Here is a 24271-nt window from a genome sequence, read left to right as displayed (position 1 = left end):
CATCTGCATTAAACTCTCCTTCAATCTTTTGAATACCCCCACCACCTTAGTATTCGAATAGACTGATATATATTTTTTTATGGCTGAATCGATTTTCGCCTCCATTCATCGAGCACATGAAGAGTCATCTGATGATACTGTTTCTCCTCGAAAGAACCTCCATGCATTAATTAGCCACTTTTACCTACCTTTCTATATTCAGGTCATGGATGCCTTTGTAAATTATCAACCCTTAGACTACGAACACATTGCCCTTAATCCTATGATTCAGAAACTTACAAATATGGACATGGGAAGTTCTTCTTCTGACTCACCCTTGGACTATGAATGAACTGCTCTCAATCCTTTGATTCAGAAAGTCGCAAATATCGACATGGGAAGTTCTTCTTCACAACCCTCTGCATGGGATGTGGCTTCTTCTTCCTCTGGGGCTTTTGACTGGGCAAGTTGGTCAAAACCTGAGGCCTATGATTTGAGGGAGCGAATAAACCATCATTTCGTCGAGTTTACTGATCCTTTAGAGTTTCCTTCCTATGCGCGAAGCTCGGTGGTTTATCCTTACGTGCCCATCGACCGACGATGCAGTTTGGAGAAGAATCTGCTTGTAACATGGTACACATCCTCCATGCCTACAAAGATAGTACACGCTGCCTGACGCCCAGAAGAGGCACAAGGGTACGATCCATCGTTCTTAGCTCAGAAGGCAAAGCTTTGCTCTTCTGATTGGCTCGGTTATATTAATGCCTTTGTTCCTTCTGCCTTTGTTCCTTCTCCCGACATGGAAGCTCCCATACCTCCTCCTCTACCAAATCCTTGCTGGACAGAGAGACTGAGGCTTGCCCTCTCTGCGGATAAGGTCTTTTCTCCTTACAAGCCTCCACCTTCTTCTACTCCAGCTGAGCGGAAGCAAGCCCAATTTTTGCTTGTGACTTTCTCTCATTTGCCTTTCAATGTTCTTGAGGATGATGTTCCTCTCAAGAACCTTCGATGGGCTTGTGATATTCTGACTCGGGGTCACGTCCTCAACCCCCTCGCCCAAGCAGAACTTCATATGTTTTTGGACCAACTTCCGCTGCTTCTTCACTGGCATCGAACTTCTGTGGCCACCACTCAATCTTTGGACCAACTTTTCGCCCTTCGAATTCATGCCCAGTATGAAGAAGAGAACTTCATTGAAGAATTTGATAACTTCAAGAATAAAGACTCTGCGTACTGGGATGACTTGGATATAGACGAGTTAGAACAAGAATTGAGAGAAACAACAATCGAAATAAAGGCTGAAGAGCTCTTTTATGAAGTGAGAGCACATCAACTTATGTAGCCAATCCTAGAAGAAATAGATGATAGAATAAAGAAAGAACAAAAATTCATTGATCATAGTTAGACCAAATTTCATGATCTTGTTATTTATTTTATTCCTTAATTTTATGAACTTGAATTTGTACCCAAAAAAGGCCATTCGATGTAATTGCTTTTTCTTTAATACAACTAAGACTTTTCTATTTATTTGGCATTGTTTGGTCTTGTCTCCGTTTGTCTTTAAAAGCAAATTTAGGGCTTCGAACTGCACAATCTTATCCTTCGAATCTGGATTTAATTGTTTTAAAGGAAACACTAACAAAAACAAACGTGAACTTTTCCAATTTATGGAATGTAGTTGATAGTTTTTGCTAATTTTTCATTCATAATCCGTGCTTCGAATCTAACAATCTTACCCCTTAAAACTTGTTTCAATTATAACCAATATATGGTCATGATTTAGTATGATCAATCAGTTTTAAATTGACCATTTTGCTTTGAATAACAGTCCGTTCTTTCAAAAATATGGAAGCTCCTTTTGAGGGCTGCACTGTTTTAGTCTGAAAAGACAATCTTTTCTGAATATATATAAACCAACTATTGGTCTTGATGTTTCGAACACCAATTCCCATCCTTAAGAGATCTCAAGTTTTGCGTCGAAGGACATTACTTTCATTGAGAAACCTAAAACAAGTCTTTAATCCCTTTGAAATAAACAAATACTTGAGCATTCTTACATCCATAGGTATGAAATGTACTTCGAAACCGGCTTCTCAGTTTCGAAGCCGTTTATTATTTGACCTTTGGCACCAAAATCTGGTTTCGAAGCCAAATACTATACTTCGAAGCTGGCCTCAACATTGGGGTGTGTTTTTCCCTCCAAAAGTATCAATATTGAAGGAAGCTCTTCGTATTTGCACTTTTAGTACTTAATGAATTACACGATATATCTTACAGACACAAAGGATTTTAAAACCCTTTTATTTCATGCTCTGAAATCACTCGCTCGCTCAAAACACAAACCCTTCTCCTCTGTTAACCCTCTCTTCCTTGCCTCTTCCTTGCTGCTTGCTACCAATGGATTCTTCTTCTTTGAAAGTGCTTGCTGGTGATCGTATAAGCCCAACCATGGCTTTGAAAAGATGTATTGATGAAGAGATTTCTAAGTTAACAGCTGATGGGTCAAGCGCCATAGATAGACGCCTCTTTGTTCCTCGCCACAGCAACAAGCAAGAATATGTTTTGGGTCCCATCTACCGAGAAGCTCCTACCCAACTTCCAGCTTTATACCCTCGCTTGGAGGACCACTTTCTTCTTTACGAAGGAGGGCTCGACTGGGGAAATTGGAGGGTGACCCGACCTCATCGCTGCTGGCCGACATTGAGAGCTGAATGGGAAGAATGGTATGACAGAGTTGTACCTGTGCGAGAAGATGACCTGCAGGAGCTCTGTATTCTCGACGCCCTCCGTCTTTCCAGGTTCATCATTCCTGAAGACCCTTTTTTGATTCTTGCTGCTCTTTGCTTTTGGAATATGGCTTTCAATTTTTTTCAGTTTCGGTATGGCATGATGGCCCCTACCGTTCTTGATATCTACCATCTTTTAGGGCTTTCACCCCTTGGCACTCCTTTCTCTCCCAGTTACCCAGAGGTATCCTCCATGCTGCATTCTGGCACTTCATTACTAACAAACTCCTTCGAATGGTCTTTCACGACCGGCTTTTCAACCAAAAATGTTTGTTCAGCCATGAAGGCTTCGAACATTTCCTCCTCAACCATTTCTTTCTTTTGGCTTAAGCCAACTTCTTTCTCTGTCTTGCTATTACTCTCCATCAATGCTTTCTCCAATCTTGCTAAACTAGACCTCTTTGTGGCTTTTAGTTTAGAGTGAACTTTGGCCAACTGTTCTCTGCAGTAAACCGTTTTGCCTTGTAGAGTTGGTTTTGGAGTATGGTCTGACTTTGGATTATTCTTTCCTTCTGTCTGGACCAATGAAGAACTCTCTCCACTTTCTTTCAAGTCCTTCTGGTACTGAGTGTACCTATTCTTAATCTTTCTCCTTTGTGATCTAGAAATCACGGGGACCATATCTGGTTCCTTTGTTTTTGGGTGTTTAAGCAATACCCAATTGTTTGGAGCCAGCAAAGGAGGTTTGACCATCCTACCTTGGTTTCCAACAACATCTCTCTGGGTAGACACTTCCCTAGGTTTGTTTTGCATCACAAACCAGTCTGGAACTCCAGGTACCCACGAACCTACTAACCCAGCTGTTGAACTGCTTCTTTTTTCCTTCGAATCCATCTTCGAAGGTGGCTGTGAAGGCCACTGCTTGGTCTTGACTTCATGTTTTGGGCCTAACTTAGGCCTTTGATGAAGGTGTCTACTTTCTGTCCTGCGTAAGGTTGGTCTAGGGGGCCAATCTCTGGCTTTGATCCCATAAACTGAACCTCTCTCTAGTCTCCTCTCAGAATGACTGCTCTCCATTCTGTGATAATTAGGTGGCTTGGACTCATATAAAGGCCTATTGCCTTTGGAATGCATTCTATCGGCTGCTGGTTTAACCATCAATGGCTGCTGCCTAACACCAAATGGATATGGCCTGTTATTGAAAGCATTGGTTGGTTTAGGACGTCTCTGCACATCCTTGTAATATTGTTTCCCATCAATTGGAAGCCCTTTCAACCATTTGTAGCTCAGTCTGCACCTGGGACACATCCTTTGCATTATAGCTGCCTCTAAAGAATCGTCATCCAGTGCTTCTTCATCAGAGTCTTCCCTCTGGTGTGAGAAACCTTGTCCAATAGTTGGTAGATTTCTAGTGTCCTTCTTGATAGTTGTCTGGTTGGCAACATGCATCTGCACATTGACTTCTCCCAATTCTTTCAAGGACAATCTTCGAAAGTCTGGCGTTATGACATTGACTGCCACCTCTCTAATTTCTGGAAATAGATTACTGTCGATCCCCAGGGCCTTTTCTACTTTGGTTGGGAATTTCAAACTTCCTTTCCGAATTTGTTCTTGGATCCTGTCTCGAAAAATAATACAGTTCTTAGTTGAGTGAGACTAAGAATTATGCCACTTGCAATATACTTTTCCTTTAAGTTCATCTGGAGATGAAATTTTAACTCCTTTTGGTAACTTAAGGAAGTTGGCCGCAAACAAATGATCAAAAATGTCATCTGCCTTAGTTAAATCGAAAGAGTATTTCCTATGAAGGTCTTTCTTTTTAAACTGCTGGTCAATTGTTGTATCCTTATCAATTAATACTTCACAGATCACAGGTTCTTTCCCTACAATCTCTGCTGCATCAATCTCATAATTAGGATCTCTATAATATGTCTTGTACGATGCATTATTTCAATCTTATTCCTTCTCTAGTAATGCTTCGTACCTAGACACCTTATAAGTCAGTTCCACTAAGTCTCTGAACTCAGTTGAGTCAAACTTCTTTCGAAGCCTAAACTCTAAACCATTTTGAGCCAATCTCACGAATTCTGGCTCTGGTAGGATGACCCTACATTTGTTTCGAGCCCTTTTAAATCTGGCAATAAACTAGGTAGCCTTCTCATTAGGCCTTTGACTCAATCTTGCCAAGTCTGCCATGGAAACCTCTGGCTCCGATTGGAAGAATTGGGCATGAAATGCCTCTTCCATTTGTTGCCACGTTTGGATAGATCCAGGTGTAAGGTTAATATACCACACAAATGCTCCTCCCGTCAAGGAATTTGGGAATAATCTTAACTTCATATAGTCATTATTAGTAAATTCACCGCATTGAGCAGCAAACCTAGCAATATGCTCCACTGTTGATTGGTTTCCATTCCCATAAAAAAGGGCAAAATCTGGTATCGTGAACCCTCTTGGGTATTTATGTACCCTATCTACCCATTCTGGGTATGGTTTCCTGTAGACAGGAGTCTGGACCCCCCGAGCCATTGGTCCACACATCTCTCTAACAATGTCAGCAATTTGGTCCCTAGAGACCATATTTTGTGCCTGCTGAACCACTACTGGAGGGACAAACACAAGATTTGGTGGACAACCTTGTGCCTGTGGTCTTCTTGGTCCATAAGGTGGTATATTTGGGGCTGGTTGCCCCTATGGTGCAGGTTACTGTTGGGGGTGTGGGTAACCCCTTTGAGCCTATCCTGCGAAAGGACCTGCGAAAGGTGCTGGAACAGGTGTTGTGTCTCTTCCATTTGTAAGAAAACCTTCCAACCCCCCGGGTATAAATTCGAATAAGGGATTAGTGAACCCCCTCGTGCCAGGTATGGCTTCGAACATGGGATTTGGAATCATTCTTATGCCACTTTCTTGTACTGGGCCAGATCCACCAATTTGCATGGCTTCGCTGTTAAATACTGAGGCATTTTGACCTGCTAGAGGCCTCAAAATAGGTTCGTACCAAGACTGAGGTGATGATCTTTCATAGTTCTGATTACTAGTTTGACCATTAGAATGCCCATTAACTCGCATAGGCTGTTTATCTCTAGCCAATCTTTGCTGAAGGACATTTAAAACTTTCTTCATGTGTCTTGCGTTTGTTGGTTGGTGGTTATTCTTTCGATCTAAAAAGGATGTTGCCCACCTTTCCATCGTGTTCATTAACTGCTGTCCCATGGCATCTACTAGGCCACCCCATGGATTTATTGGTTGAGTAAATGGAACAGTAGATGGTCTAATTCCTTGGTCTCGTCCAATATTACGAACATGTGGTACTTGTTCTGAAGTGCTGGTCCGTTCAACCATAGGTTCTGATAAAATGGGAACTTCCACAGGATGTGTTATCACATTATCCTCTAGATTAGGTATCTCTACCTCTCCTTTCATGCCTTCTTCCAAGCGTTCATTTTCTTCTTGTCTCCTACGTCTAGCCATTTCAATTGGTCGTACTGGGCGTGCCAAAAATATATGTTGGCTTTTTGACTTTCGAAGGTTATTTTTGTAATTGCGAGCGTGCCAGCAAGGATCAATCAGTCCTTACAGAAAATTAATTGCCAACCAATTATCAGACGATTGTGTTTTAGTTCTTTCAGCCTCAATGAAGAGGACTTTTACTGGTAGCTTGATTTAGGAGAATTAAACAAGATAACAATTAAATGAAGAACAATTTGAAACATTTCATTAAAATGAAAAACTTACAATGATCCAAACTCAGCCTCGTAGAGGTTTACAACAACAATCTACTACTTGAAACTACTTCTATGAACGAAGTGCAGTGCAAGAATTTAAAGTACAGGAATGTAAAGAACAGGAAATGTAAGACTGGAAATGTAAAACTAAAAAGAAAAATAAATAGAATAAGACTGGTTTTTTGGATCTGAGTCTAGGGGTGTTTTTGTGCGCCTTCTCTACTATTTATACTTCTCAAGGATGACCATCGAATTGCATTTCTAACCGTCGAACTGCTCCTCTATGATCGCTGATCATGTTGCCTTATAATTAGCTCCACTATGCTATTATTTGCAGTTAGGCTTCCCTCTTAAATTTGAATTTAAATGTGAGTAACCATTGAAGCCACATCACCTTACATCTCTTTGTTGATCCACTACTACTCAGATCTCGTAATAACCAATACTAACTGCCACGTGTACGATCAGGATCGAAGACTTGAATAGTCTTTCTGTATTACCCTTATTCTGCCACGCGTCGAATTGTAATTGGCTTGTACAAAATATGTAGCCAACATTACCCCCCCGCACTAATATACCCAATACTTGGTGATATTAGTGGATCAAGGTCATTTATCCACGCCTTAGAACGTGCATGGGCTTTGCATTCTTCCAGAAATGCAACTGTCCTTCATCATCTACATTAAACTCTTCTTCAATCTTTTGAATACCCCTACCACCTTAGTATTCGAACAGACTGATATATACATTTTTATGGCCGAATCGATTTTCGCCTCCATTGATCGAGCACATGAAGAGTCATCTGATGATGCTGTTTCCTTCTTGAAAGAATTTCCATGCATTAATTGGCCGCCTTTACCCACCTTTCTATATTCAGGTCATGGATGTCTTTACAAATTATCAACCCTTGGACTACGAACACATTGCCCTTAATGCGTTGATTCAGAAACTTACAAATATGGACATGGGAAGCTCTTCTTCTGACTCACCCTTGGACTACGAACGAATTGCTCTCAATCCTTTGATTCAGAAAGTCGCAAATATGGACATGGGAAGTTCTTTTTCACAACCCTCTGCATGGGATGTGGCTTTTTCTTCCTCTGGGGCTTCTGACTGGGCAAGTTGGTCGAAACCTAAGGCCTATGATTTGAGGGAGCGAATTAACCATCATTTCGCCGAGTTCACTGATCCTTTAGAGTTTTCTTCCTATGCGCGAAGCTCGGTGGTTTATCCTTACGTGCCCATCGACCGACGATGCAGTTTGGAGGAGAATCTGCTTGTAGCATGGTACACATCCTCCATGCCTACAAAGACAGTGCACGCTGCCCGACGCCCAGAAGAGGCATAAGGGTACGATCCATCATTCTTAGCTCAGAAGGCAAAGCTTTGCTCTTCTGACTGGCTCGATTATATTAATGCTCTTGTTCTTTCTGCCCTTGTTCCTTCTCCCGACATGGAAGCTCCCATACCTTCTCCTCCACCAAATCCTTGCTGGACAAAGAGACTGAGGCTTGCCCTCTCTGCGGATAAGGTCTTTTCTCCTTACAAGCCTCCACCTTCCTCTACTCCAGCTGAGCGGAAGCAAGCCCAATTGTTGTTTGCGGCCTTCTCTCATTTGTCTTTCAATGTTCTTCAGGACGATGTTCCTCTCAAGAACCTTCGATGGGCTTATGATATTCTGACTCGGGGTCACGTCCTCAACCCCCTCGCCCAAGCAGAACTTCATATGTTTTTGGACCAACTTCCGCTGCTTCTTCACTGGCATCGAACTTCTGTGGCCACCACTCAATCTTTGGACCAACCCTCCGTCTTTCGAATTCATGCCCAATATGAAGCAGAGAACTTTATCGAAGAATTCGATAACTTCAAGAATAAAGACTCTACGTACTGGGATGACTTGGATATAGAAGAGTTAGAACAAGAATTGAGAAAAACAACATTGGAAATAAAGGCTGAAGAGCTCTTTTATGAAGTGAGAGCACATCAACTTATGCAGCCAATCCTAGAAGAAATAGAGGATAGAATAAAGAAAGAACAAAAATTCATTGATCATAGTTGGACCAAATTTCATAATCATGTTATTTATTCTATTCCTTAATTTTATGAACTTGAATTTGTATCCAAAAAGGGCCATTCGATGTAATTGCTTTTTCTTTAATACAACTAAGACTTTTCTATTTCTTTGGCATTGTTTGGTCTTGTCTCTGTTTGTCTTTAAAAGCAAATTTAGGGCTTCGAACTGCACAATCCTATCATTCGAATCTGGATTTAATTGTTTTAAATGAAACACTAACAAAAACGAACGTGAACTTTTCCAATTTATGGAATGCAGTTGATAGTTTTTGTTGATTTTTCATTCATAATCCGTGCTTCGAATCTAACAATCTTACCCCTTAAAACTTGTTTCAATTATAACCAATATATGGTCATGATTTAGTATGATCAATCAGTTTTAAATTGACCATTTTGCTTTGAACAATAGTCCATACTTTCAAAAATATGGAAGCTCCTTTTGAGGGCTGCACTGTTTTAGTCTGAAAAGACAATCTTTTCTAAATATATATAAACCAACTATTGGTCTTGATGTTTCGAACACCAATTCCCATCCTTAAGAGATCTCAAGTTTTGCGTCGAAGGACATTACTTTTATTGAGAAACCTAAAACAGGTCTTTAATCCCGTTGAAATAAACAAATACTTGAGCATTCTTACATCCATAGGTATGAAATGTACTTCAAAGCCGGCTTCTCAGTTTCGAAGCCGTTTATTATTTGACCTTTGGCGCCAAAATCTGGTTTCGAAGTCAAATACTGTACTTCGAAGCTGGCCTCAACATCGGGGTGTGTTTTTCCCTCAAAAAGTATTAATATTGAAGGAAGCTCTTCGTATTTGTACTTTTAGTACTTAATGAATTACGCGATATATCTTGCAGACACAAAGGATTTTAAAACCCTTTTATTTCGTGCTCTGATATCACTCGCTCGCTCAAAACACAAACCCTTCTCCTCTGTTAACCCTCTCTTCCTTGCCTCTTCCTTGCTGCTTGCTACCAATGGATTCTTCTTCTCTGAAAGTGCTTGCTGGTGATCGTATAAGCCCAACCATGGCTTTGAAAAGATGTATTGATGAAGAGATTTCCAAGTTAACAGTTGACGGGTCAAGCGCCATAGACGGACGCCTCTTTGTTCCTCGCCACAGCAACAAGTAAGAATATGTTTTGGGTTCCATTTTTCGAGAAGCTCCTACCCAACTTCCAGCTTTATACCCTCGCTTGGAGGACCACTTTCTTCTCTACGAAGGAGGGCTCGACTGGGGAAATTGGAGGGTGACCCGACCTCATCGCTGCTGGCTGACATTGAGAGCTGAATGGGAAGAATGGTATGACAGAGTTGTACCTGCACGAGAAGATGACCTGCAGGAGCTCTGTATTCTCGACGCCCTCCGTCTTTTCAAGTTCATCATTTTTGAAGACCCTTTTTTAATTCCTGCTGCTCTTTGCTTTTGGAATATGGCTTTCAATTTTTTTCAGTTTCGGTGTGGCATGATGGCCCCCACCATATAAAAATCCTTTCGAAATTTGAATATAAAAATCCTTCTAATTGGCTTTCAAGTTTTTGAAGGACTTTGGACAAAGCAATATTGTGTAGCTTTACTCTTGTTGTCAACTCTTCCAGGCATTCACCAGAATTTTCTTGATTGAGCATTACTCTTGCAAATGGTACACAACCCAAAGGCCCTATGTCAACAAATCCAAATTTCCTCCCTCCTGTCTCATATATTTCCTGTTCAAATTTAAAAGTAAAATAAAAATTATCCCTAAACAAAGACGAACTTTTGAATTTTTTTAAAATAGGATTATATACACAAATATTTAGTTACACTTTAGTGCCTAATCTTTTAATTGTTACTTTGAACCTTAAAGTATATAATATGTTAAACTTTAGTCCATGACATCAAAATGCAAAAAACGGAACATGCAAGAAAGTGCATACTTTAAAGACTAAAATGAAAGGGAAAAAGAACACACAAACATATTTTATGAACCAAAGTGCTACATAATACATATTAAAATGCTACATAATACATATTTTTTTTAGACAGTGTGTAATTGGTCATTTTGATTCTGTCAAGGCTTCTTCCTATGATGCTTCAAAAATACCTCTTATCCCAATTTGATTTTGAATAGTGTTAATGTCAGGGATTAAAGTATAAAAAATTACATACTTTAAAGATTAAAGTGAAACAATTAAAAAAATTGAAGACAAAAATGTAGCAGAATGTATATTTTGGAACTCTTTGCTATGTTAGTTGGGGAAAAAAAATCATTTAGCAAGATGCATTTGATGATTGTATATCAGATGTTGTTACTTACTTGGACTACTTGTGTTAAGTTGCCAATCACCATCTCCACATATTCTTCTCTGGGATATGATTTAAAAACACTTGAGTTTGTTGCAAAAATGGTAAAGTAATCATTACTTCCAATGCTGATAAAATAAATGGCTCTTGATAGAATTTTCTTAGCTTCTTTGTCACCTAGTTGCTTCGTCAATGATTTCTCTACCTTCTTAAAATTGGCTACCTGTGTTTTAAGGTCAATCACCTAGAAATATACAACCCAAAACAACCATGTTAGACTATACCTCTTATACCTTGGTATTAGGATAGGGATTATTTTGTGAGGATCATTGAAATAAAATATATATAAAAAAAAAAAATTGAAAAAGGTTACATACTGTAGACGTCCCCGAACGCCCCGGGAGGGTGAGTCCCGTTTTGTTCGATATTGGGGTCACCACAGCTCAAGACTCTACAAATTGTCACGGTTCTAAGTCTGAACCAAAGAGTCCAAATCCGGCAAATCGTTTTGAGAAAACAGATTTTTGAAAGAAGTGCCAAACATGGACTGCTTTGCCAGATACAGAGTCGCCACCTAAATATTTTATTTTTGGAAATTTAGGAAACCCTGACTCGTTGCCTAAGGCCACGTGTCCGTCATCACCAAAGTTGCCTCGCCTCGGGAACTTGGGTACGATTGGGGAAGGTCACTTCGTGAGCACCCCCGCTCGCCCGATCAAAGATCGGCCTCTACTAACCATGATATCTATTTTTGAAAACATTGTGTGTTCTTATTCCGGTTATTAGCCTAGATTACTATGTGATGCGCACAGCATACAAGTATAGACTGGATCGCCTGAATTGGAACAAAACATTTCATGTTTGTTTTTGAAAGATGGTTTGCTACTCGCAAGTAGGCTTAAAATGCAGATTTTGCCACCCTCGGGTGGGCTTTAGAAAAGATGATTTTGCCACTATCTAGTGGGCTTAAAACACACATTTGATGAATTGTTCCAATTCAAATAACCCAACCTTCACCCACAGGCATTCAGGCAGTTATATCACATAAGCAAATAGCCTCATGGTAAGCATGCTATTCATGGCAGCCACTCACACGCATGCAAGGATGCTAAAGCATAAAACTTACCGAGTACTCCAAGCCAAAACAAAAGCTAATTAGAAATCCATGCATGATCCTAATTATACAGAAATGCCTAATGCAACACATGCAAAATGCAACTATAGCAGGCTCGGCTATTCTAAACATGGCATATGAAATGCAACAGCTAACAAGTATTCAACTTTGAAATTGAAATACAAATGCAGTTAGTATGATGCGCCGAGCCCGGTGCATGCAATACAGATGAATGATGCAAACATGCTGTCATACTGTATGCTAATTTAAACATGCCCTAATCTAACCATCATAAGTAGGTAAATAAAAGGGAGAAAGACGTGGGGTTGGAAGACATGCATCACACACACGCACACTTATTACAACATTGCCCTCGCGCAGAGGGTCCGAATAAATAGTACAGTCCAAATAATACAATCCCAAATACAGTCCAAATAATACAGTCCAAATATAAACAAATTCCTAATTAATTTACAAATTAACTAAGAAAAATAATAAATTGGCATGCAAGCCAGGGACTGCCTTGACTCTTTTTCTGATGATGGATGATGCATGCCTGGGCTGCCTTGCGCGGAAATCCACTGGGATGCCCCGATTAGCCTCTGTTTTACAATTATTCTTGGAAAGCGCGCCAAGCTCCGGAAGGTTGCTAATTCTTGATTTGCTGCAACAGAGAGCAGGAAAGGGGCATAGCAATGTATTTTCACAGATGTATGCATGCCTCGATCCTCGTGCCACCAATCACGCATCTCGATGCATGATGGCCGAGGGGTCGAATTGTGCAACTCAATGTAGAATGAATGCACATATGAACACAACAAGACTTAACTCCATCATGGATAATCCGGAGTGTCGGCAACAGGGAATTGAGACACGTTCCGTCACTCGGAGTACGAAACGTACCTCGTTTCCCGTGCTCGGGTTAACCCCTATCCCAAGCACGATGCAATATGCATGATATACATGAAATGCAACTAAGATACAACCTAACAGACATAATACTATGAAATGGCATACACAAAGCACGAGGTAACATGGCATACACAATGCGCTAACATACAACCTAGCATACGCAATGCTATGAAATGAAATGGCATACACAATGCACCATGGACTTACACCAACACAAGTGGACCTCAGCCACACTCACATAGGAGGCCATGAGATGAAAATGAGACAACTCGAGATGCGCGCACGCATGCACGCAAACCGAGGACCGATCCTAAGGCACCGAATGCCACTCTAACAAGATATGGCAAGGCATGGAATATGGAATACATACATGCAAGTTTCAGCAGCAAAACATGACCCAAAACAGCCCCGAATCAAGACAATATAGCACCCGATGCATGAAATGGTCCCGAAATGCAAGATTTAAGCACATGAAATGACTTGTAGCTACATCAAGCATGCATTGTTTGATCATGACATGTGAAGACAGATTCAAGGAAGCCCCAAAAAAAGCATGTTTACATTTTTAAGCAAGGCCAAACAGCAAACACAAATAGGGCAAAACTAGCAGGCAAAAATGGCCCTAAATGTGAGATAAAGAAGCAAGCCATAGATGATGGCCCCAAACAGATGAGGACCCTTCAACAAAGTTGAAGAGGGGCCCAAAATATGATATTTTACAGTTTACAACAAACCCCAAAAACCAACACAGGTATGGCTAACCTCTCATGCAAAAATGGAGCCAAAAAAGGGATATAAAGGAAAGTGGAAGATAGAAGCCTCAAACAGTGATGAGCCCTTCAACAATGTTGAAGAATGGCTCAAAAAAATCATCTTTACAGTTTATGACATGCCTCAAAACAATTTATACATAGGCCAAAAATACTACACAAGAAGATGGCATACAAGGGAGATAATGAAGCAAGTGCAACAAGGAGACCTCAAACAGGTAAATACCCTAAAAAAAACATGAAAGATAGCTCAAAAAAAGCCTAGTTTCAGTTAGGTTCGGAGCCCAAAACAGCAAGCAAGAATGACTTAGAAAGCATACAAAATAAGCTCAAAAAGAGGGAAAAAGTGGCTCACCCTTGAAGACCAAGTCCTTGACAACTCTTGGCTTGAGTTTGATGGCTCCTTAGCTCTGGAAATCAGCTTCAAGCTGCTGGAATGGAAGATGGGGATGTGGTGCTATGAGGTGTAGTGTAAAATGATGTAAGGTTTGAAGGATTTTGGTCTTGGAAGAGAGGGAGAGGAAGGTGTATGTATGCAAAGCTCTTAGGTAATTTTTCCAACCCCTAAACCAGAGCTAGGAGGCTGGTTATATAGGCAAGAAAAGGGGGGGAAATGGGGGAAAAAAATGGAGGGAAAACAATCGAGTTTTCCCCCAAAATGCACCCCTCTAGATACACAATCTGGGGGGAAAATAGATACACAGCTGTAAGGAACAGGGTGCCAGGAGCATGGCCGGCCAGCTATCTCAGTTGCAGGTGGCCGGTCGGCTACTTCCCATGGTCGGCCGGCCAAGGGTCAAAAGGTTCAAGTATAATTAGTGGCCGGCCACCACAAAAAGAGAGCCTCTGGTGTGTGCACAACACAACCTTGTGGTTAAACACTGGAAAAAGTGAATCAGGAGAGAGAACAACCCACTTTCAGGAAGGGTTCAAAAGGCTCAGAAAGGATTAATGGCCGGCCACCAAATAGTGGTGGCCTCCCAGATGTGTACATCACAAATATGGGATTTAGGGTTCAAGAAAACGGCCCAAGGGTGTTCAACATTGGCTTTGAAGTGAAGAAAATCAGGCGACGGAGGGCGATGAAGGGATAAAGTTGGCTGACAGAACAATTACTGGCCTCCCACCCTTCTACGGCCTTCTTACCAATGAAACAGAGGTCCCTGCCAAAAATGAACAAAAACTGATGCAGAATGAAGGTTCGGGGGCCGAAACGCGCAGCCCGAGGCCCCGAAAACTGACTGTTAGGCACCGGGAGTGGTGTTCGACCACGAAGTCGGTCTCTCGGACCACAGTGTCCCTCAAAAGGGAGCAAATGAGACGTATGCCAAAAACCGGAGCAAACGGAGATGGTTAAGCGGTCCCGAACCGAGGCACACGGCCAACGATTCCGAAAAATCGGAAACCGGACTCCCAACGGGCAAAAATGGCCTACGACCGCGAAACGTAGCCTACGGCCACTGAGAGATGGTCTACGAGACCTCTTCCTCCCTTCGGGAAGAGAGACAGAGAAAACCAAGCCTGGTTCGCAAACCGAGGCAAAGCGTGAAAGAGTCCGGAAGTCCGAAGGCAAGGCTCGCAGCTGAGACTCTGAAACCTCTGGACGAGCACGATATACAATCATCACCAAGCGCTCAATCGGTGACGTCTGAGTCTTAAGGTCGGTCAAAAATGGGGTGTCTACAGTTGCCCCTCTTTGATAGAACTCGAAAGTCATAAGTGACGGGAGTGAATGTTAAAGCCTAGAGACAACCCATTTTTTACAAGGCCGAAGACTTAGACAAACAGGCGAGATAAACAGAAACATGCCCGCAGGCGGGGGCAAAATGCAACCGACAATGCAAGAAGCCGAAGGTAACTCAATGATCGTGTAAATGCAGCAAGCTGTAATGAAGCAAGTATTCGCAAATAGATGCAACAGTTTTAAGCAAGAATGCATAGCAACGACTACATTTCATGCAGTTATGATGCAATCTTAGCAAGCATGTGGGATAGATACACAAAAGTGAAGAGAGTGTGCTGAATACACTATATGAATAAAGTGTGATTGATACACCAAGTGAAGCAAAGTATGATGGATATACACAAAGTGTGATAGATGCACTATGTGAACAGAGTGTGATTGATACACTAAAAGCGAACGCAAAGTGTGATAGATGCACTATGCGAACGAGTGTGATGGATACACTAAAGGTGAATGTGTGTGATAGATGCACTTAGTGAACAGAGTATGATTGATATACTGAAAATGAACACAAAGTGTAATAGATGCACAATGTGAGTAGAGTATGATTGATATACTGAATGTGAACACGAAATGTGATAGATGCACTTAGTGAACTGAATAGAGTATGATTGATATACTGAAAATGAACACAAAGTGTGATAGATGCACAATGTGAGCAGAGTATGATTGATATACTGAAAATGAACACAAAGTGTGATAGATGCACAATGTGAGCAGAGTATGATTGATATACTGAAAATGAACACAAAGTGTGATAGATGCACAATGTGAGCAGAGTATGATTGATATACTGAATGTGAACACGAAGTGTGATAGATGCACTTAGTGAATAGAGTATGATTGATATACTGAAAATGAACACAAAGTGTGATAGATGCACAATGTGAGCAGAGTATGATTGATATACTAAATGTGAACACGAAGTGTGATAGATGCACTTAGTGAACAGAGTATGATTGATATATTGAATGAATGAAGTGTGATCGATACACTAAACGAGAATGTATGTGATAGATACACAAAAGTGAATATGCACATGGTAGATACACAAATGAGAATGTGCGCGATAGATACACAATAGTGAAAGAAGTGTGATTGATACACTAAGTGAAGAGAGCGTGACTGATACACTAAATAAATAAAGTGTGATTGATACACTAAGCGAACGAATAAAGTGTGATAGATACACTAAAGAAATGAAGTGAAGTGTGAAGTGTGATGGATACACTAAATGAATGATCTTAAACGGAACTTCTTTGAATGAACCGTACATACAATATCGTGCATGAATGAGAATGAAACTTGATAGGTACAATGCAATACAATGCATGATGTTTAAGGAACGCAATAAACAAGCGTAACGACGCTTTAGAAAGCACTTCATGAGGTGAGTGGCGGTGAACCGCTCTGCTCCGATGGGAATCTTCCCCTGTGCTCTTCGAACACTTACCTTCAACTTACAGTACAAAGGCTCTGAAGCACTGACAAGGGTTCTTCATGTAGAACACTTTGGACGTTGCTTTTCTTCCTGATCATATTCACAACTTTCCCTATTCTCCAACGGGGTGACAGACTAGGTTGGTTCGGTATCCAGAATTGAGGTGCATATACGCTGTCTCAACCTATGGGGCTTCCATACAGATTTCAAGCCGAGGACACGCCCCTGGGTATTTAAACCAGATTTTAGTCTCGAAAATCCCGAACCTTTGTGTTCTAGGCATCAGCCATTCGAACTCTAGTTTCCACCGTCGCAGCTGGTCTCGTAGGAACTCATTGCAAACACGGCCAAGATGTCCTTGGCATGAAACGGTACTCAAGGAGAGCACTTCTGATTGCCATCTTGGCTTGAAGCAGACTTGATCTTGAGCTTGAGGTAGAGGCACACTCATACTTCGGAGCATTGGCAAGACCTGAAGAGGTACACACAGAATGTAGTCCTGGAACTTTATTGAAGTCGAAACAAACTCAGATACCCGACATTTTCCTCTTTTGCTTTTGCTTTGCAGTCTGGAACTCATATAGCTTTAGATAGGTCCTAGTTTTACTGTTCTGACGTGACCTGGGTTGAACCCTGTGGTTTCATGAAAGAACGAATCTTGTTTTGCACAGATGTGGAGAACGGCACGGCACTCGGAGCGCAAAACGATTTTATTTTGAATTGATAAATGAGCTTTTGACCGGGTATTGAGCCTACGACTGAACACAGCAAGACAACTCAACACAGAAATAAAAGGCATGCAACCTAAACGCCACTCAACAAAGGAAAAACAAAATAAAACAATCTAAACACATCGAGACATGCTCGGAACGACTCAAAGCAAGAATCGAGGCAAACAAAACAAAAGACACGACACACAGACGTGCACAGGGAGCCTGTTTCACCGGGTATTGTTCCCCACCCTCTCTCATCTGTGATCCTCACATCACTCGGCCCTCAAGCTCTATTTTTCTGAAAAAACCCTTTTCTTACTTTTTCTTTCATCGCACATCTCTCTATTCTTCATTCTCTCATTTTTCATCCCTCCCTTGGGTGGTTGATGGATGAACAGTAAACTGTGGGCTCGTGCCTCTAGCATTCTGCTAGATTCTTCTTTTCCCGCGCGCAGCTAGTGAGTTCCTCTCTCAGAGGGGTTGTGCTACAACAGGATGTGTAGCAAATCTGCAGCTAACATCGGTTGATGATGCTCTGTCGGGGAGTTTGGACGTGGTTAGACCTGTCCAGATGAGGAAGTGGAATATCTTGCCCCATTCTAGTTCGTGCTTCGCACTTTGCTTGATACCTCGTTGTTTGGAGGATGTGAGAGCTTTCTGCCCTTTGTTGTGCCCTTTTCTGGCGAATACGGTGCCCTTTCCGACAAGTAGAGTGCCCTTTCTGGCAAGTATTTTGACAAAGAGGAAAAGACAGAACACCTGACTCAACTGTGCCCCTAGTTCATCATTTTGACCATTTTTTGTTTTTGCTTTCTACTAAAACAGTTTTGACCAACATGAGAGTTAGATTAACGCGCTCGTTCGATTTTCTGATTTAAAATCATGCAAGTTAGGCTATGAGCACTGAGAGTTTTCCTTTTTTGGGTCCAAGAAATGGTCCAGTTTTGAAAAATGAAGTACTTTTCGAGAAGATTAGTCAACCTTAGTAAAAATTCTCAAAAACTATTTTTGCAAACGACCACTGCTCAACGAGCACGGAACCTACTCTTGAGATACACAACCTCGGATCCATAGCAATGGAAAATTGCCCCTTGTCTGAAGGACACTGCATGGCAACGGAAAGTTGCCCCTTGTTTGAAATGACACTGCGGCATTTTGAATGGCAACGGAAAGTTGCCCCTTGTTTGGATAGCACCGCAGCGCATTGTAGTCAGTCCTCAGAGCGACGAGCACAACCAGACTCTCAGATACAAAGAAGACAAAGATGACCAGAACCATCGCATGGACACAGTCGAATTTGAAGTGTTTTATGGCTGGACTTCGGAATGAAGTTGCGTACGTATCCCAAAGATGGGAATCAAGCCTCACGTAGTTCGGGGTTAAGGTACACTCGGGTATTTAACCTCTCCTTTTTAGGCTCTAACTTTTGCCAAGGCGCCCGTTGCCGGTTTTCGACCTTGCGAGCTTTGTTCTTCTTTCTTTCTCTTTTCAATTCTTTTCTTCTCTTTTTTTTTTGATATTCTTTTCTTTTCTTTTCTTTTTTTGCATTTTTTCTTTCTTCTTTTTCTTTTCTTTTCTTTTTTTTTTCTTCTTTTTTGTTCTTTTTCTTCTTTTTCTTGCTCTAACTTTTGCCTGGGTCGCCCTTCTGGGTTTTCGGCCCAGCGAGCCTCTCAAGGGTAAAAGTGTAGCTTGGTCCATGCCAAATGGTTATAGGGTTTCGAAGCCATCCGTATCTAGGAGAGTGGCTGTTGATTTGCAAGAGGACTCATCTTCAGCTCTTCGAGCATGTCTGATATCTTTGCCCCTAGTTCGAAGGGTACTTCTGTTCTAGCTTTGCAAGCTTCTTCTGATCTTTTTGATCTGACTTTCCTGGCCTCTTGTTCGAGGGCTGCTTCAAATCCGGCCACACAGGCCTCACATCGTAGTTGACCGTTGAACCTTCTGAATTCAAGTTCAAGGTTTGGAAGCGAAGGGGTTGAGTCTCGAGGCTGAGAGCAATCCTAGGCTGCACAATCTCAAGAGCGATTCCACACAGGTCTTCGCAGGACCGCGCAAAACATTTTGTTTTTGAAAGTTTTTAAGAAAGCGACAAATCGCTCGCGCTAAAGATAGTGTGAAACCAGTCTGGATCAAGCCAGGGTCCTTCTCAGTACTCACGCTAACAAGCATGATTTCATTCATTAAGGGCTTAGCACGCCTCTCTTTCTCTCAAATGATCAAAGTTTTGCAAATCCCAAGGAATTCCTTCCTCTTCGTTTTCACCGTAGTGCTCAAAAAAGTTTTGAAAAACTTAGGTTGATACAATGATTTCAAGGCACAGAAAAGACAGAGTTCTTTAGTCAAATACTGCCGTCTTATTCAGAACTTCCGGCATAACTGGCACAAGGCAGAAGCAAATGCGAGAGCGTGAAGATCACCGCTGTTTTATTCAAAAAATCTGTTGGCACAACTGGCTCACTGGCAGAAACAGATTCAAAACAAAATGAAAAGACAAACATAAAACAAAATGGTGACGCCCGAGGTAACACCCCCCGGAAACAAAATGGTGACGCCCGAGGTAACACCCCCCGGAATCACCCGACTCCTATAAAACAGGACTGACTCGATACAACAAGACAGACCCAAAACAAAAGAGACTGACTCAAAGCAAAAGGCAGACTCAAAAACAAAACAACAAGACTGACCGAATACCTAAGTTAGAAACTGGTATTCGCAAATGCTCAAAACAGTGCCTGTCCTTCCCACATCTGGAGTAAATCGAGTGCCATCCGCAGCTGGTTCAACCTCTGATCAGATCATATTATCCCCCCACAAGTTCACTAATCAAGTTCCGATAGACTTTGCAGGACCTGGTGCGACAATGACCCCGTTGTCAAACAGATCTTGTACATCATGGTGCAGACGAAAGCAACTGTCGGTGTCATGACCAGTTTGTTGATGGTAGGCGCAGTACTTAGTCAGATCATGTTTTGCAGGGATAGGATTGGATAGGGGGCGTTGTTCCAACGGTTTCAGATGCCCTTTCCGGATTAAGACCTCTAGAGCCTTTGACAAAGGCATATGAAGTGGGGTAAAAACCCTCTTGACTCGAGGCGGGTATTTGGTTCCTTGTGAGCTACTTCCGGACGCACCGGTGAATGGGGTAGCTGTTTTTGATATGGTGGTGGTAACCATGCCCACACCCGAAGATCTTGCAGCTGCATCACCACTGGTGGTCGCATTTGAACTACGGGAAAATGCCCTCCTGGGCTGCTCTTTCTCCTGGTCAAGAAGGCCCTGCTTCATAGCGTCCTCAATCTGTACCCCCATCTCATGCAGATCGGAAAAGGTGGAGAAGGGGAGAACGATCATTTTCTGCATAAGCTTGGGCTGGAGATTGCGCACAATCATCCGAATTTGATCTTTGTCAGTGGGCCTAAGGGTCATCATTGAAGCCTTGGCCCTCCAGCGGGCTAGGAAATCAGAGAAACTCTCCTTAGGCTCTTGCCTTGTTGTCTCAAGATCACGGGTTGTGACCTCGATTTGCGTGTTATAGGAGTACTGCGCAACGAAGGCCTCGGCCATCTCATCCCAGTTTCGTTTTACCTCATCTTCCAATTTTGCGTACCAGATAGCGGCCACACCCGACAGGGTTCGGCCGAACAGCGAAAGCTTTTGTAGTCGAGTTAGGCCCATTGGCCACAGTATATCTGAGAATAACCAGAGGTGGACCATGGGATCCCCGGATCCGTCGAAACGATCAATCTGCGACATCTTGAATCTATCTGGGCAACGTTACGGCCACATCGGTATATCCGTCCTCGATATCCGGAATAGCCTTTACTCCTTGTGATTTCTTGAAAAGCTTCTCGAACTTGCTCAGCTTTAGAGCTGTATGGTCTATCTCGAACTCGAAGGGAGAGTCCGGGTGGTTGGGTGTATGGGTCTTGGACAGTTGAGGTGGAAGCGGGGGCAGAGCTAGCCCCGTTGGAAGGTCTGTGTCCTCTTGGATGTTCTGGACATCGGGTAAGGTGTTCTGGGTGTTTGGCAGGGCATTCTGCACAGTTGGGGCTTGCTCGGGTAACGGGACCCCTGGTGGAGGAGGAATTTGATGTGAGGCCGATGCTGCATTTTGTTGTTGCAGCCTAGTGATTAGCTCGGCCTGTTAAGCCATGACCGTGGCCTGTTGTTTAGAGAACTCTGCTTGGCGGGCAGCGTCCTCCTGCATTTGTTTCATGCTCTCTTGGAGTTGGCGCATCATTTCTTCCATCCTGGCAGTATTCTACTGATCTTGCTGACCGACTGGTGGGGTGATTAAAAACTGATAAAAACTGAGGCCTCAGCCTGGCTATTCACTGGTGGGGTGGATAAGGGCCACTGATCTGGTAACTGCTGAACCGGTGATCTGTGCCTAACTGGCTCCCTTTTACCCTGCCTCTGGCGGAGGAACACTGATTTGTCCTTGAACTGAATCTCTGACCCGACAAAGTCTATTAGCACAAGTCCGATGAACCTCGGGGGATATCGGAGCCTTCTGAAGCTATGGTTCCAAGACTACCCCCTAGCAAAAGAGAAAACATGCAATATCTCAGCCTGATTTCACCTGAACAGATATGAGCATAGTTGAATGAGTGTGCTCTCTACTGAATTCTGCCCAAAATTTTGCCGGTGAACTGATACCCTCAGGTGAACTGAATCCCAAAGTACTGAATTGGTGCCCGCAGGCCTGATGCCCAAACTACTAAACTGGTGCCCGCAGGCCTGATGCCAAAACTTGTAGACTGATACGTGCATTCCTATAGAGACGCACTCTAAAAGCACATAACAGATAAGTGAGAGCCAAAACACCCCTATGTTGGGGTAGGGTTTCCCTGTCCTATTTTGTCAGGAACTAGGGTTTCACTACGCACGCAGCAGTTTCAAACAACCTATAAACGGGTAAGCAACCTGTCCTAGTTTGGAATGGTCACTACGGATCCGAATATGCACTAGGTCGAATGGTCAAAGAGGGTGCCCCGGTAAAACCGGGGTTTGTGTTCCCATACTGGCAGAGCCCACAACCGGTCAGCCTTATGGTCATGCCTTGACAAGACAAGCCTCCGGCAAACCATTCAGGAATAGCAGATGGCAAACACGGTGTCCTAGGCGCACCAATGCAAATGCAATGCAAAGAAACACACAAGTGTAGTCAAAAACAGATATCATGAGTTCGAGTCAAGTTCTCTAAATCCCCAGCAGAGTCGCCAGAAACTATAGACGTCCCCGAACGCCCCGGGAGGGTGAGTCCCGTTCTATTCGATATTGGGGTCACCACAGCTCAGGACTCTACAAATTGTCACGGTTCTAAGTCTGAACCAAAGAGTCCAAATCCGGCAAATCGTTTTGAGAAAACAGATTTTTGAAAGAAGTGCCAAACATGGACTGCTTTGCCAGATACAGAGTCGCCACCTAAATATTTTATTTTGGGAAATTTAGGAAACCCTGACTCGTTGCCTAAGGCCACGTGTCCGTCATCACCAAAGTTGCCTCGGCTCGGGAACTTGGGTACGATTGGGGAAGGTCACTTCGTGAGCACCCCCGCTCGCCCGATCAAAGATCAGCCTCTACTAACCATGATATCTATTTTTGAAGACATTGTGTGTTCTTATTCCGGTTATTAGCCTAGATTACTATGTGATGCGCACAGCATACAAGTATAGACTGGATCGCCTGAATTGGAACAAAATATTTCATGTTTGTTTTTGAAAGATGGTTTGCTACTCGCAAGTAGGCTTAAAATGCAGATTTTGCCACCCTCGGGTGGGCTTTAGAAAAGATGATTTTGCCACTATCTAGTGGGCTTAAAACACACATTTGATGAATTGTTCCAATTCAAATAACCCAACCTTCACCCACAGGTATTCAGGTAGTTATATCACATAAGCAAATAGCCTCATGGTAAGCATGCTATTCATGGCAGCCACTCACACGCATACAAGGATGCTAAAGCATAAAACTTACCGAGTACTCCAAGCCAAAACAAAAGCTAATTAGAAATCCATGCATAATCCTAATTATACAGAAATGCCTAATGCAACACATGCAAAATGCAACTATAGCAGGCTCGGCTATTCTAAACATGGCATATGAAATGCAACAGCTAACAAGTATTCAACTTTGAAATTGAAATACAAATGCAGTTAGTATGATGCGCCGAGCCCGGTGCATGCAATACAGATGAATGATGCAAACATGCTGTCATACTGTATGCTAATTTAAACATGCCCTAATCTAACCATCATAAGCAGGTAAATAAAAGGGAGAAAGACGTGGGGTTGGAAGACATGCATCACACACACGCACACTTATTACAACATTGCCCTCGCGCAAAGGGTCCGAATAAATAGTACAGTCCAAATAATACAGTCCCAAATAATACAGTCCAAATAATACAGTCCAAATATAAACAAATTCCTAATTAATTTACAAATTAACTAAGAAAAATAATAAACTGGCATGCAAGCCAGGGACTGCCTTGACTCTTTTTCTGATGATGGATGATGCATGCCTGGGCTGCCTTGCGCGGAAATCAACTAGGATGTCCCGATTAGCCTCTGTTTTACAATTATTCTTGGAAAGCGCGCCAAGCTCCGGAAGGTTGCAAATTCTTGATTTGCTGCAACAGAGAGCAGGAAAGGGGCATAGCAATGTATTTTCACAAATGTATGCATGCCTCGATCCTCGTGCCACCAATCACGCATCTCGATGCATGATGGCCGAGGGGTCGAATTGTGCAACTCAATGTAGAATGAATGCACATATGAACACAAC

At 42.4% G+C, this 24271-nt stretch overlaps 1 pseudogene; it reads right to left on the bottom strand.

The window, feature by feature from the left end:
* LOC114315300 (GDSL esterase/lipase 2-like) overlaps positions 1 to 24271 on the bottom strand; it is a 142760-nt pseudogene that overhangs the window by 109210 nt on the left and 9279 nt on the right.

This window comes from Camellia sinensis, chromosome 4 (genome assembly GCF_055761805.1).
Source record: "Camellia sinensis isolate YWXY chromosome 4, ASM5576180v1, whole genome shotgun sequence".
NCBI classification, from domain to species: Eukaryota; Viridiplantae; Streptophyta; class Magnoliopsida; order Ericales; family Theaceae; genus Camellia; species Camellia sinensis.
Note: the sequence above shows the minus strand (reverse complement) of the source record. Positions and strands in the feature narration are given on the sequence as shown.